The sequence below is a fragment of the Ambystoma mexicanum genome, chromosome 14 (genome assembly GCF_040938575.1).
Source record: "Ambystoma mexicanum isolate Mex_15411 chromosome 14, UKY_AmexF1_1, whole genome shotgun sequence".
Taxonomy (NCBI): Eukaryota; Metazoa; Chordata; class Amphibia; order Caudata; family Ambystomatidae; genus Ambystoma; species Ambystoma mexicanum.
In genome coordinates, this window is record NC_090940.1 from 162,721,346 (window position 1) to 162,737,883 (window position 16,538).

At 46.1% G+C, this 16,538-nt stretch overlaps 1 protein-coding gene across 4 annotated transcripts in view; it reads left to right on the forward strand.

Annotated features, from left to right (window-relative positions):
- MAPKBP1 (mitogen-activated protein kinase binding protein 1) overlaps positions 1 to 16,538 on the forward strand; it is a 787,404-nt gene that overhangs the window by 369,514 nt on the left and 401,352 nt on the right. The gene's annotated exons all lie outside the window — the stretch shown is intronic.

A 16,538-nucleotide genomic window follows, 5' to 3' on the forward strand; every position in this document is an offset into this window, starting at 1 on the left:
ATTTACACTAGACTTTGGACATGTCAGCCCCACCTACATACTAACCAATACATACACCAGCACACTTAAGGTAGCTATTACCCACAGCCTGTGGACTAGTACTATGGCCTCTGCCAACCCCTACTTGGATGAACCAGCACTCTGGATATGCCACTTTGCTACCAGACCAACACCTAATCAACCTTGCACTATTACTAATAGAAACCTCAGACTAAATTCCAGAACCACCCCATTAATACAGCGCCCATACTTGAAGCTATATAATAGCTCATCCCTATCTTGCAACAATATCACAAACTACGCTCCAACCTAGCATTTTAACTAGAAATTCTAGATTAGGAGCTCGTTTGTGGTCTAAAACCCCCAACCTCACGTTCACAAGAGCAACAAACACTTGCATAGAGAACAACCTAGTGTCATGATGCCTACCCCCGGGGACCCAGACCAAGTCCAGCAACCCCCTGAAGCAGGCATCAAGTTATCCCAAGCAAGCCCATCAACCCCTGCTAGGGGCTATTTGGGTGCAGTCCTGGCGTCTATGGTGCCAGGCTCATATGGAGAGTCCGTCCTGGCGCCATAGGCGCCAGGCTCATAGATTAAAACGTACCTGATGCAGACTCTGCTGCAAGAGCTCCAAGCCAAAAGGATTGGAAGGGACTACTTTACCTAGGGACTTTTTTTTTTTTTTTATTGGGTGGGGCTGGGGTGGAATACTTACCTGGGACTACATTAGAGGCTATTTAAACCACGCCCGAAGAGCCGCACACGCTTCGCGTTATCTGCATCCAGCAGCGTAACGCTCACCGTGCCTGCAAGTCTGCATCCAGTTTTCTGCCACGCCCGCCTCGAGTCTGGAGCTCCTAGAAAAAGGGAGAAAGAAGGAGAAAAGGTTAGAACAAGAGCAATACCTCTGATCCTTACCTAAATTCCGGATCCATCGCGCCATCGAGCTGGAAGAAAAGTTATTTTATGCGCGTCGCCTCGCCTGCTGCAGCGCCGCGCTGAACTCACCGGCCTTCGCAGCATCTTCACATTCCACCGCATCCTCCTGCATGTTCCCACCACACTCTGGCACCTAAGGGGAAGACCAGAACAGCAAGGTGAGCCAAGGGGAATACACAGAGGCAATATTAGTTAACCCCCATAGACTTACCTGATTTTACCACCGGGGGTACTATTTCTCTTCACAGGTCGGCGCAGCTTCCACTGCATCTTCGCCGAACCCCGGCCCCTAAGGGGAAACAAAAGGACAGCAAGGTGAAACAAGGGGAAACCTCCGCATCACAATAGACTTACCTAATTTTACCGCCGGAGGCATTATTCCCCGAGACTTCATACTTTCTCTCAGCGCCTGAATAAGGGAGAAAGCAACAGGTTACATATTGACATTATTTTATCGAACTGTGTTGGATAATACAAATCCTTACCTGAATATTACCGGTTGCCACGAGGAACTCTTCGCTAGGGTCAAGCTGCAACCTGCAAGGAATCGGACAAGAGTGCAAGTCAGACATTTGAACTCTTACGAACTACATACTTACGGCGTTTTGCCCAGAATCTCGGAGTCAATAATGTTCTGGAACTCACCAATTCCTTTGAGCCAGTGAAGCAACTGGTTATCTACGCGCCCCTGCACTCTATGCAGGATGGAGAGCTCATCTTTCCAAACCATCAGGTGAGACTATCAGAGGGGACATCAAAGGTGATCAGTGGGGTGAACAGCAGGAGTGGGGGAGGATTAACGCTCCACTCCATGGGTGGTTAATTCCCTTTCTCCATTTGCAGAAGAATATTCCTACGGGCCAAGCAAACGAAGCTAGGTGGGCCAGTCCAGTCCGTCATCTTGGCACTACACGTCACATTGGTGGAGACCGCAGGTGTCCAGATCAGATCGGTGCCCCTGTGGGAGCCAGGTGAGCATAACACCTAGCTAACCTGGCCACTGATTCAGATAGCAAGCTAGCCCCTATCAGTCTGCATGACCCATCTCTACCACCACAAAAAAAACCTGCAAAGGACACATTCATCAAAGCAGCCTTGGTGAATGCTAGGTCTCTCTCCGCCCACGCATTGGACATTGCTGATTTCATAACGCATGAAAAGATTGATCTCCTCGCGGTTACGGAAACCTGGCTAAATGCAGCCTCTGGCCCATCCCTGGCCCTTGCTATACCAAATGACTATGCTATCATTAGTTGTGATAGAAACACCAATTAGGTGAAGGGAGGTGGACTCGCCCTCATCTTCAGAAACACCTACGACATTAGTCATTCAGGACGCTCAAATCCCCTCTGCTGAATCCTTGTCCATAAAACTACCACTATCGCCTAACCATACAGCAACAGTGCACCTTATCTACCGACCACCAGGACCCATTTCCTCATTCATAGAGGATATTGTATCCCTTGTATCCACTGACACTAAACCCAATTCACAAACTATCCTACTCGGGGGATTTTAATCTTTGTTTTAATGACCCCACGAATACGAACGCCCGTGATTTAGCCAACACCCTATCTGACTTAGGTCACACCCACATTATCCATGAGCCTACACATATCAAAGGAAGAACACTGGACTGGCTCACTCAGATTAACTGCTCTATTGATCTCTTACCTAATGATCCATGTATCTGGTCGGATCATCATAAAATAACCTTCTCCATCAAAGCCAACACACAACACCCGGCTCCTATCATCGCTCCAGCTATCCGCACTGGAAACAAAGACATTACACCGGATAAACTCCTACCGCTATTACTCCCCCTTCTCAACAACACTGCCACCTCTGACCCTACAGTCTTAGTGGATATTTACAATCAGGCAATACTTAAAGCCCTGAATACCATCGCCCCCCTAAAATTGCGGAAATCTAAACCACAACGTCACTTGAATAGATAGTTCACGCCGCACCTAAGAGAACTACGCAAAACTAAGAGAACTGCAGAAGCACATTGGAAAAAGTGCCCTACAGTAACCGATAAAAATGAGCTAACCCTAGCATCCTCTAGCTACAAAGAAGGCATTATACTCGCTAAAAAAGACACCTAAAACAAAAGGATTACTGGAGCAGAATCCAACACTAAAGAACTTCAAGATTCTAAAAGAATTAGAATCCCCTATTGATAAATGTGTCACAGATGCATTATGGTGCAGCAACATCCAGAAGGCACTATTAGATAAAATAGCCCGCTTACAATCTCAAATCAATGCGATAAAAGGCCTGTTACACTCTGACTCTGATTACAAACAACTCCCCAACAAGTCACCCACCTTTGTGCCAACTTGTAAACCATTTAGTTTCTCACCCCTCTCAATTTTGGAAGTAGAAAACATCATTAGGAAACTCAAACCATCAAATTTCCAAGGCGACGCTTGCCCTGCCCCGATTATCACAGCAGCAGCACCTGATCTGGCACCATTTATTACTAACCTTATCAATGCCTCCTTCAAAACTGGAGTAGTGCCTGATAACTTAAGACGCTTGGGTCATCTCACTAATCAAAAAACCAACTCTTGACCCAGCCAACCCGTCTAACTATAGGCCGATAACAACTGTACCCTTCTTACTAAAAATACTAGCTAGAGCAGCCTACCCGCAAATACAGGCTCATCTAGAATCAAACAATCTTTTGGGACTAAGGCAATCCGGCTTCCGACCCAGACACGGCACGGAAGCTGCCTTAATAGATCTCACTACTCAGATCCAAATCTTAAGACAACGGCAAACTAGCACTCCTCTTACTGCTTGATCTGTCAGCAGCATTTGATTTGGTCAACCACCAAACGCTCTGCTGCCATTTGAAATCTGCAGCACACTTCTCCGACGCAGCCACTGCCTGGATCAGCTCCTTCTTGGCGAACAGAACTATGAGGGTCTTCTCTCCCACTGACTCGGCGCAACCTTCACCGGTACCTGGTGGGGTCCCCACAAGGCTCTTGTGTGTCCCCAACGCTCTATAATGTATTCACGAAGCCCCTCTTCGATATCCTTGACTACCTGGGTGTCACGTATGCTAACTATGCAGACTACACCCAGATACTCATTCCGATCTCTGGTGACTATGCAACCGACAGCAAAACCCTTAATGAAATCTACGCAGTAATACAAGTGTGGATGGCACATCATGGACTTTGTCTCAATGACGAAAAAACTGAGTTGCTCATCCTTGGTACTCACGCTAAACTAAAAAAACGAAATACTGCTTTCAAATCTTTCACTATAGATGGTAACCCATCCCCGTCTCAAACAACCCTAAAAGCCTTGGTATCTACCTTGATGCCACCTTATCCTTCTCCAAACTAATGCAGTAGCATCATCAGCCGCTTACACTTGTAAACTTATCACCGCATGTAGGCCGTTTATCTCCACACCCAACTGCATTACATTTGCTAGAACGTTAGTCTTGTCCAAAGTAGACTACTGTAATGCCCTCTATTTAGGCACTAGCCACAAAAATATGAACAAACTACAAGTAATTCAAAATAATGCCATCAGGGCAGCCCACAACATAAAGAAGTCGCATATCTCTGAGACTAGACACAATCTGCACTGGCTCCCAGTAGAGCACAGAATATCCCTCAAAACTCTTGCCCTTGCACACAAAGCCAGGGCTTACCTGGCACCATCCTACCTCACCAACCAACTTACCCCACACACATCATCAAGACCACTTGGAGCAGCTCAAGCAAACACTATGTCCATACCGAGATTCAAACTCCATAACTCGGGAGGAGCTAGTTTCCCTGTACAAACAAGCCTCAAAGCTATGGAACACACTCCCCGCTCTCCTCAGGTCAGAACCTTCCTTCAACCTATTTAAACGCAACACCAAGCGTTGGCTCACGACTTGGACACAATGACAGTTTAACTTCCTAGATCCTAGACTTGCTGCCTGCCCACTTTACGTATTGTAAATAATATACTATATACTATATTACTATCTGCATCCTTCATTGCCTACCGCATGAAAACTGCAACCTGTATGTACCTGTAACACCAATGGCTGTATTTATCTGTAACCATATCCATTGAAACCTTTGCCTACCGCATGCAAATGTAACTGTTATTCTATGTAACCTGATCTAAACTTACGCGCCCGTATGCCCCTGGCTGCACTTTATAAATAAAACCAATACAAATTTCTCAGAAGGTATTTAAACTTTTAGAAAATCTGAAGGACTTCCCTGTGTCACTGCACTGAAGGTGCTGTGTGACACAAAATAAAAGATGATGCCTATGGAGATTGTCAGACTTCACAACCAAAAGAAACAGTGTACAAAATCACATTAAATTACATGAGCAAGTGGGGAAAAAGGGTCTAAAATCCTCAATTTCTGAGAATTCTCCCTTACTGCAGTCACGCTGCCTGCTCCAGGTGTTGGCAATCATGATAGCACACCTCTCAGTCCGCAGGCGCATCTACATGCCCAGAACATCTGCAGAAAGGCTGGCTGTGGCGCAGTATCTTTATGGAGCGGGGCACTTCCCTAAAGTGCTTGGTGTGATGGATTGCACCCATGTGGCTCTACGTCCACCTAGGACCACAGTGCACATCTATCGCAATCACAAGCATTGGCATTCCATCAACCTGCAGGTTGTATTTGATGCCAAGGGTCTCATTACTTCTGTATATGCAAACTATCCAGGGTCCACCCATGATGGCTTCATATTCAAAAGTAAACCCTACACCGGGCCCTGGAAGCTGGTGAGTATAAATGCCTGTGCACATGCATGCATGTCACACACAAATACACAGTAATGACAAACACTTTAACCTCTACAGGGGACAGTGCCAACCCTCTGAGCACCTACAGGACGCCAATATGGAACCCTGCCACACAACCCCAGGTAAGATACAACACAGCCCATATTGCAACTCAGGGCATAGTGGCGCGCCCATTCGGAGTGCTCAAGTCATGTTGCTGCTCCCTTCACCACTCTGGTTGTGTTTTGCTGTGTGCACCACCACTAGTGTGCAGGATCATTGTGGCAGCATGTGTCCTGCATAATGTTGCAACACGGCACGGTGTACCGGTGGGCATGGTGGTGCCCCCACATCCCCAACTACATGATCGTCGGTTGCGCATTGTAGGGCAAAGGGCACGTGGTGAGGCTGCCCATACCCAGCTTGTGGCACAATTTTTCACCTAAAATCAAACCGCTGTGGTGTGCACAGCATGGCACATTCCAGGTGCCATTCAATGATGACAAAGGGGCAATCATCTGTGCACACCAAACCACCCCGAGAATGTGTCCTTTGAAGTTCTACATTGTGTGCATCCTTTAGAACTAAAACTTTTATTTAGCTTTCCAAACAAATGCATAGATGAGGGACTATGCCACTACCACCATGCCAAACTAGACATCCAATGTCCTGTATCACATACACCGTCCCATATTTATTTCCAATAACACTTCAGCGAACAGACCTTGGCCATCGCAGCGCTGTCACTGAAGGCTTTCTTAGTTACATAAGTGCTTGTCAAAACATATGTTGCCTAGCCCCATGTTGCAGTGTGGCAACATCATACAAATGCAGAAAGTCAATTTAGGTGGCTGTGGCTAGGAGATGGGAGGGGGGAGGACAGCGAAGGGGGGGGCATACACATCACAGGTGACCGGCGGGGGTGGAGGGGGGCATACACAACATCACAGGTGACCATGGGTGAGGTGTTCGGGGGGGGCATACAACATCACAGGTGACCATGGGTGGGGGGGGTCAATGCACACGACATCACAGGTGACCAGGGGTGGGGGTGGGGGAATGCACAACATCAGAGGCAACTGGGGGTGCATACACATCACAGGTGACCCAGGGACGCTCTACCTACATGGAATGATATGAGAAGTAACGGCACAAAATAAATGCACATACATGATCAGTTGACGCACGAAAGAAAATATGCATACAAGAGTGCAGGATCAACACAGGTTGAATGGCCATTGATATTTACAGGAGTACAGCATACCACACCAGAGAGGGAGAGTGGCACAGAGAGAATAACGAGGAAATGACAGATCAAGGAGTCCATGGCCTGGTTTACCAATGTACAATGACATGCTGCACAGCACAGTTGGCATCCACATAGGTAGCTTACACAGTGACTTGAGCTCCTATCAAATTAGCACGCCATGTGAGCATGCAAAGGCCATATAAGAGAACTGACACATGCAGCAAAGATGACCAACAATGAAGCATGCACAACATGCAAGACAGTGCAAATGCTTATCAAATAACTGCTTGTTGGCAATCCCACATGACTTTCACCAGTAAGTGTTTCCTAATTTGTTAAAGGACCAACATTGTCTGGAGGGCATGAGGAGTGTGGACTTCGAATGGTGCAGGATGTCTCAGCCGAGCCAGCAGTCAGCGCCTTGTCACTGATCACTGGAACAACATGGGCGAACATATTAAAACACACATTGTGCAGTATAATTGACACAGCACACACGTGCTATGGCACAACAAAGCCATGATTACCTGCACATGCTACCCCAGTGCACCCCCATGCAAACATGCTAGATGAGTTCACTAGGCATGCCGGCACGTACACCACTGCACATGTATAGTCCCTGAGGAGTTAATGGCACACCTCTGGCAATCCATGCACATAATAACAAAGACTACAACCAGGAAAGGGCAAAATGACATGCCAACATCTGGTTGGGGGGGTGGTGGAAAAAAAAAAAATGTCCCTCTTGCACTGTGGGAGGGGGTGGTCCACCCAGGAGGGGTGGAAGTTGAAAAAACAATTCCCTCCATTTATACATGGGCCACACGGCTATGATGGATTGAGGGCTGTCGCCACCTTCCTGTGTAGGTGGTGGCAAGGGAGGTTGACCACGTAAGGCCCTGGCCTTGTCCTCCATGGCAGCGACCAGGCGGGCCCCAGAAGAATGCATCTGGAACATGAAGCCTCGGCAGTTCACATGCAACACCTCACGGGATGCACGGAGTTCCTCCGAGATGGTATGATTCAACTGTTCCATCTGCTTTGGCACTGTGTACTGCAGGCTGCCTCTTGCACTTCCATTGAAGCTCTGAGGGCCAGTAAATCTTGCCTCAGAGCTGCCCTGTGCGCCCAAACCTCTACAAGCTGGGATGCCTGCAGAGCCCTCAGTTCGGCCCGTCTGCTCCTGCAGCTGGCCTCCAGGTGCAGCCTGTGTCAGTGGCATGTGGACCACAATGCCTGCAGCTGACGCGCTACCTGTGTTTCTCGTGAGAATGTGGAATTGGCCACCCTATCCATGTCCTGAGCCAACATCTCATAGGAAGCACTTTGTTGCTGTGCAACACGCAACATTGACTGCTCCCACACATTCTCCCCAGCCACGACACGTCCACCACGTGTGCGTGCCCCATGGCTGCTGGACCCAAGGGAGCGTGGCCCCTGATGTGAAGCAGCTATCTGTGGCTGCAGGACTGCATCCATCCTTTGGTCATCCATCCCAGGACCGGAAGCCAATAAAGTAGAGCATGGCCTTCCAGCCGTAACCACCACAGACTAACGTGGCAATACTTGACTGGCCCTGTGAGGGGACGTTACCCCCTCAGACGCATGGGCTACATCAGCACCATCACTTGATGCACTCACGTCTGACAGCATTAGGGATTGCACGTCCGCCTCACTACCAGAGCCATTGGGATATTTGGAGGTGGACTCCTACTGAGTCATGCCTCGGATGGACTGTAGCACCAGTGGATTCTCATGGGCTGCCACAACACGTCCTCCACTGGGGCTCAGGCTCCCGTGCCTCCTCTACCTCCTCCCCTAAATCTGGTGGCTCATCACCTGCTCATGGACACATAAAGACATGAAGAATCATGTTCATTGCTTCTACATGAATTGTCATCACAATGCTATCATGCAACACATTTACATTAATGTTAACATGCCATAATTTGCATTCATACACTATGTACAAATATCCCTGAAATCATGGCGTCTGCACACTTGCCACCACATCCCATGTCCCTGACCATGTAAGCACTGCAGACATCCCCAACAGACATGTGGTGTCCCAGGTCTGTGATGTGGAGAGAGTGAGGACATGTGCTTGGATATAGGAAGAGGGGACAGGGCCATGCACCAATGAGGGATGGGGGTGGTCTAGTGTGGCAGGTCAACATGGATGACTCCAGACTGATTGCTTACAAGGGGCTCAGTGCCATAGCTGCGGCAGGGATTTGCACATTGTAGTAAAATGCTAAGACACTCATGGCACAATGTCCTGCATGCTGACAGTGTGCATGGAAGGTATGTGTAGCATGAAGCCACCTATGGACATGTTTGGATGGAACCTCTACTACATGCAGTGCATGATGAATATCCTGTGCTTCAGACACAAGCACTTGACTGGCATAGCTGAGTCACAAACCTCACTGATGTATATAGCCAGATGCCACTTTGTGTTGGCATGCTGGAAATGTGCATTAGTATCTGACGGTTGTGGATGACTGTCACCAAGCCATGTTCAACCGATGTGCAGCACATGTGTTGTATGCACTCTGCAGTACACGAAGCATGAGTCAGACCCATGGCAGTCATACAAATGCAGGCAGCAGTGCCACACAATCGTACCAATTCATTCAATCTACATACACATATTCTGGATGCACACACTTCTTCACTCGCAGGACGTTTCCTTGTAATCTGACAGGCCTTCCATGCCTTGGACCTGATCCAAATGAATCCACTTGCTCATGGCCTCTTCATGTGGAGTGAGCTCCTCCTGCGTTGACACACCTCCAGTCACCATAGCCGAATAAAGGTTGGCACCCACCTATCTTTTTTAGTTCGACGGTGGCAGCCATTCCACCGCTTCATGACCTCACGAGCGGTGCGCCTCTCATTCCCCAAGGCGTTGATGCCAATCCGTGACTCACTGCCAGTGGGCATACGCTGAGCATGCGTATGGGTGCTCCATGGCCTAGTGCACATGTCACGGTGGTGGTCACGCACATAGTCCACAAGGATCAATGATCATTGAAGCTACTCTTCCTTGACGTGGTGGTCTCTTTTGCCGTGCTTTGGGATTGAGCCTTTCCCTATTCTGCACGCTTCTGCCTCTTGGAAGGTGGTGCAGACCCTGTATGGCTGGGACCACTCGGGGCATTAGGGGCTGGACCACTAGTGGCCTGGGCCATGGCATCACCCACTGATGTGGAGTCAGCTGCCCCTGCGTGTCCATATCCCTGTGCTGTACATTTTGTAACCTATTTTAATTCAAGGAAAAGCCTGCATTTAAGATATTAGCTAGTCATGTCATGATTCCAGTGCTTCATTTAAACACATTACTTTTTGAATGTGTTCAATTATTTGGGGCATTCATATGGATGATTTTGCAAAAGATTTGCAAGTTCCAAACCACGTTAATTTCTAAATATGTGCATCCATTCTTTGAGTACATCTGCTCTTGCAAGCATTGAAACCTTAAACTTTATTTGTTGCCCTTTCTTTACTAATGATTACTAAGCACTGGAAGAACGCTCCATGTTCACATATTAAAGAATCATTTATTGCGATACACAGCAGTCAAATATTCAAATTTCAATTTAGATGGGCACCCTCTATTGAATTACCTAATCGTAACCCTCCCATAACTGGTGTGCAACATTTAGGTCTAATTATAATGTGCACACACCACCATTAATTAACTATATAATAGTATATATTTGTCTTGGTCCACCGTAGTGTATCTCTTGTCCAGTGTCTTGTCTTTTGTACCGCTTTTGTACACGTTTTATAATGTGATTTTACTATAATGAATGTTTCAATGTTTTTCTATATTTTTATCTAGGTATGGCTACCTTTTTAAATAAAGTGGTTATTTTAAAAATTCTATCAATTAGCTATTTATGAAAATATTTAAATAAAAAGTAGTTAGAAAACCATAACAAGCCTGTGTACCCCACCCCCCTTTCCTGTTATTGGCTTTTTGCCAGTTCCTTCTGCCTGTTGGTTTGTTGCCACTTTTAGTGGCTTTGTGGAGACAAGTAATGCACTATTGTCACTAGTGCACTGTCTCCTGTGAACAGGCTGTGGGTGGGCTTATGGTACTTTGGATTCTAAAAGAATTTAGTTTGGTACATTTTGCCACCTGGACTCTTCAATCGCACTTCTCTCTGGGCAATCAAAATGAATCCCCCTGGGACTGGAAACTCGCTAGACGTGAGGTACGTCACTGTGACGAAGTACCTGGTCAGTGTAGAAACGAGCACCAGGGACATTCTCATGCCTCCCAGCCTTAATCTTTACATTCTGGAGCACAGTTGGACTGGACGATCTTGCGAGTGGACACGAGAGCCCAGCAGTACCAGGACAAGATTTCATATATGATGGATCACTCCTCTGTGGGAGGCATAATCCTTTTAAGCCATGGAAGTGGGTGATCTGTAACTTGCACTTTCTCTGCAAATGAACGCAAACAACTGGACTGTTGGGTATTCCTGTCCTTGTTCAGAAACGCTCCTGCAGTGCTGCTGTATTTGATGAGCTCCCTGGTGTATTCCATCAGCTCCTTTTCTGCAGCACGCTGGTGTTATTGAGTAGCACCCTCATTGGGGACATACCAACCAGAAGGTTTGTGAACCCATAGGATTTTCACATATTGTGAAACTTTACACTGTTAGAATGTTTGTCTAACCGATGAACGTGTAAACAAATGACCTAAAAATAGACCCTTTTCTAACCGGTTTCTTTGCAAATGATTCCACATGCAATGGCTGTGACTGAGAAGGCATGCAGACCTTTGGATTCAGCACTTTGTCGTAATCCTCTGAGGAGGGATGACACCTGCAAAGCGTTTCTCGTGGCTGTTTTGGCCCGTCCCATCCGTCCCTCAAGAGTTTTAACTAACATGTGAGGGCTTCCTTGTATGGATGCTTCGGGTCCTGCTGCTTTTCAGTGAGGTTTGACTAGGCAATCCTCAAATGCAGACCTGCTGCTTGATCCTTTTCCCAGTCCGTTTCAGGTCCCATGCAATTGGCCTGGCCCTCTACTTTACAATCTTCTTCTGATAATGCAGAAGTCATGGTTGTGTTCCTCATGAGTAGTCGTCTCGACCCCGCCGGCACCCATGCTTGTCCAAACCATCCAACTCATTCCACAGTGCTTGATGATTGCGCTCCATGTGATAATGTCACCTGGAAAATCGCCAGATGGGCACTTTTTTTTTTTTCCTGAACCCTAAAATACCATCCCCAAAAATTCTAGGCGGAGCATAATTTTATTTTATAAACTCTCCTAGAATATTGGGGAAAGTGTTTGATTTTACTGATGGTGCATTTTTTGGGAAATGTCGCCTCCTGTCAGCAATTTCCCAGGCGACTATCACTGCATACTGATGTTTGCTATGCAGCGGTTATGTTTAAATGCTCCAAATAACTTTCTCATGGGAGCCCAATGTTCTGCTTTTGTCACCACTGACTGAACATTATTCCCAAAGACTTGTGGGTCATTCCAATGTACTTTGGTGAACATCACACTGGCAGCAACATTTTTAAAGTGTTTTCCTTTTGGCTACCATTCCATGAGCCCTGTTCCTTTTTTCGTTTTTCCCAGCGAGTTGAGCAATGAGCACCCACATTAGCAAAGGCGAGTGGCCGGCAGATACTTGGATGTTACTTTCATCTTCCTGGATTATTTGGTGGTTTTCTCTGTTGGAGAGACTTTCGTAGGACAGCAGCTCCTTGGTAGATTGTGATCTTGAAATTTCTCCTTTTTAATGGTAGAGCCGAAATCGCTAATGGTTTACAAGCCGACACTAGACTGATTACCATCTGGAACTGCTTGTCTGAGTTGCTTGGGTTTCATGCGATTGTGGTTGAACGTGCTTCCACGCCCCTGTACGGTGAAGACCACACAAATTGCGTATCTTACCTTTTTTATTAAGAGGGGAAACCCAAACTCTTAACACCAGATTCTAATTCCAGTGAAAGGTTAGTTAACGGACACCTCCATTCCAGGTAATGGTAACGTTTCTTGGTAAGGAAATGCCGGATCACACAGATTTGGAGCTGGTTACAGCTAGAAGGCTTGGTTTTCTGGCATTTTTGCTTTCTCTGACAAGACATTTGGTTAACCAGCACTGTTGATTACCCAGCACCAATGGTGCAGAATGAATTGATCTTTTACTGTAGCTACTTTAAGCTGGTAATACCGGTTTATAGTCATTCCATCGACAGCCAAAGCATCTAATGCCATACCATCTAAAAAAGAAAGCATCTAATGCATTTTTCTTTTTTTAAACAAAATTTGGGGGGCGTCCCTAACCCACCTTTTTTCTTTTTTTTTTTAACCTTTAAAACCCATTTTTATTAAACTAAACCATTTACCATCTAATGCTTTTGTTTTTTAGATGCGTTTTTGTTAGATTTTTTTTTTAGATGGTATGGCTGTCGATGCTTTGGTTGTCGATGCAATGACCAGATACCGGTAATACCAGGGGTTTACTTACGTTTACACTTACCCTGAATCTTGCTTATTCATTCATAGATTTTGTTTGGTAAAACATGGATTTGGCCAATATGAACTCTTCTGGATATTTAAGATGACATTGGTTTTGATCCAAGACAGTCGTGCTAACATTATGGTGTGTCCAATTTTATTGAGGTTCCCAAACATTGGCAAAAAAATGCACCTAAACTTCCTCTTTGAGAGTCACTGCTGAACTGGTGACTGAAAATCAATTTCTTACTGATTATTGGAGAACTCTTTAAACGACAAAGAATCATCAAAAGCCTGTCAGGCGATTTCTTTCACTTTTGTAGGGAGTGGGTTCCCTTGAGACACTTGTGCTTCAGAAACCAGACACTAGCAGCAGGATGCCCACATATACCAGTTCATGGAAAGTCACACTTGCCGTTCGAACAAGGTTTAACTTTTCCAAATCCGTGTGAGAGTCACCAGTGCTGTATTTTCTTAGAATTCTATGATTTGTAGTCCATTTTAAGTTTAGAACTACAAATCACAATTGAAAGAAAAGGTCAGGGCAGCATGACCATCTCATGTTTACCTTTGCTCCGCAACACCTGTAACTAAGCTGTAAGTTCTCTACCTCCGGGTCCGGCGCGCAAAATAAATAAACAAGCATCAGTGCTTTAGATGGGGGTGGTCCTTCCTGGCCCTCAGTACCCACACTTCATAGTTCTGCCGAAACAGAGGACCGGTAAGCTAATCTATTCTCCAAGCTGAAATACAGTGCCGGCCTCCTCTGTGTCAGTGAGCCAGATGGTAACACTTTATAAAATTCAAAGCACCAGCAGCCTTTTTGTAAACTGGGCTTTCTAGTCTCTTCCCCTCTCTTGCTACAGTCCAGCCTTTATCCTACTTCTCTCAATACTGCATGCATACAAAAGGCGATCCACAATGTGTGCCTGTTGGTCATTGTCAGCTGACCTAACTGCACCCGCGCAACCTACTTCACACCGGTCAAGCAACATGGCTGGGTCTAAGCTTTTACAACGCTTTCCCGTAGATTTTCTATGAAGGATAATCTCCACAGCTAGAATAAGGAACAGGGTTGCACTCCCGGTCTATACAACAATTCTTTTTTTAGACTTCACCTCGGATAACGGGGCTTGCACATGATTTGAAGAAGAGAGCTAGAGAAAGGGTTAAGCTGGGAAGAAAACCTGAAAATGGACAAACTGACACACAAATCAAATATATGTAGGAACCTAATAGAGTCAAATAGAGGGGGACAAAAATGGAGAGGTAAACAAATATGGGTGATTGAAACAAGTGTAATCCCAAATTGAGGGAGCCGTGTGATTAGAGAAATGGGGAGCGTGAGGGCCAAAGGTGCAGAGGCACACAGTGGGAAACAAATACAGACACAGGGTGGAGCATGTGAGAATTTCAGGGGAGGGATTGTGAAAGAGGGGCAGAAATATGAAAAGGGAGAGACTAAAATGAGGCTTAGTAAAAGGAAGCCAAAGCATAAAGGGAGGAGAGGGCGGACGTGAGGACAGGAGCGAGTTTTACTGGTATAGCACCAGGGACACAAGGCAGCAAAGAAAAAAAGTTCAAGTTGCAAGCTGCTAGCAGGTCAGAAGTCCACTCCTCCTCAGTTCTATACATGCACATGCACACCATTTTTACTCGCCAAGAGTCCAGGATCGCTAGCCAATTGCTAGTGTCCACCCTGCATAAGGACACCATGTTCAAGAGAGGGTCGGAGAGGAAGGCCGGAAAGATGGAGAGAAGAAAATTATCAATTTCTGACCAAATCCTCAGAACGGTATGTTGCCCTCAGTAAAAGGTTCAGAGGAACTTGTTAGGATAAACTGGTTTGAAGCAAAGTTATACACCTGTCTTCACTGATGCAGTCACCCTGTGTCCAGCAGCTGGTTTCAAGGGGCATTGAGTTATCAGTGGCCATTCTCTTTCAATGCTTTGCTTTACCAATAGATCATATCATTTATTACTAGTCCTCTTTCTGATCATCCTTTCTCTCAAGGCCTGACAACTTTTGTACATTACTATACTGAAGCCAAAACAGGGTATGGACGTTTTTGATAGATGGCTGCTGATGGAACTTAAACACAGTAAAATAGATGGTGGAAAAAGGATTGGGGTTCAGGAAGAAGGGGTGAGTGGGGAAAAAAGTGAATAGAAAGTGATAAATGGAGTAAAAAAACTAAAAGCAAAACTCTCCTAGAAAGCAGCAGAAATTGATAACTATGCAAATGGATGGGGAGACGTGTCTAGAAATATAGGTTTTGGAATACGTGGAAAGTTGCGGCAAGAGCAATTTTTGGACCTTTCCTGGTCTGCGCCCCAGCCCACTTAAAGCCTTGGTTGGGGAGTATTTGCATATTTTGTTTTCGCCATTTAAAGCATTGGTTCTGTGCACAGAGGACTGAGAAGATGGGCGCTCCTGTGCCTGGGTGGGTCAAATATGCATGTTCAGCTTCTTCCTAAATGTCAGGGGTGATGGTGGGGAAGGTGTTCTTCCAGATTCTGACCATCCTGCAAAGCCTGTCTTCTGGTCGGGTTTTCTTTTTGCATGTTTTTATTTGGACTCTGGCAAGCATCTTGTGCCATCTTGGACTCCTAAGACAATAGTTTTCCTGGGTTGCCATACAATTCCTGAATCCGAGACCAATGACTTCTGTTGTGATGGAGAAGGGAGATTCTTTTTCTTTTTAGCGTTGGCATGGTTTAAGGTGGGCATCCCCAGTTTATTTGAACCTCAACAGTATGATGGTCAGATACCCCTCCGGGGATTGGCAAACCCGTGGCCTTAAATCGCCAAGCTCTTCACATCAATGACCTGTTCAAAGTTTCAGACCTATGGTTGCAGGAAAGGAACTCCTCCTTACAAAGAGTTCAAGAAGTCTTTACTGCCATGCACTGATAGGAGTTTGAAGCCACGGTCTAGGCCTTTGCAAGTCCATCTGCAAATGTCTGCATTTTCATGTTCAGGCCTTGAATCAGGATTTTGCTCGGAGCATGTGAACAGCCATGCTGGGTACGGATTAGAAATGCTTTTGCAGATGTGATTATTGGCAACTGAAGTGTAAATGCTGA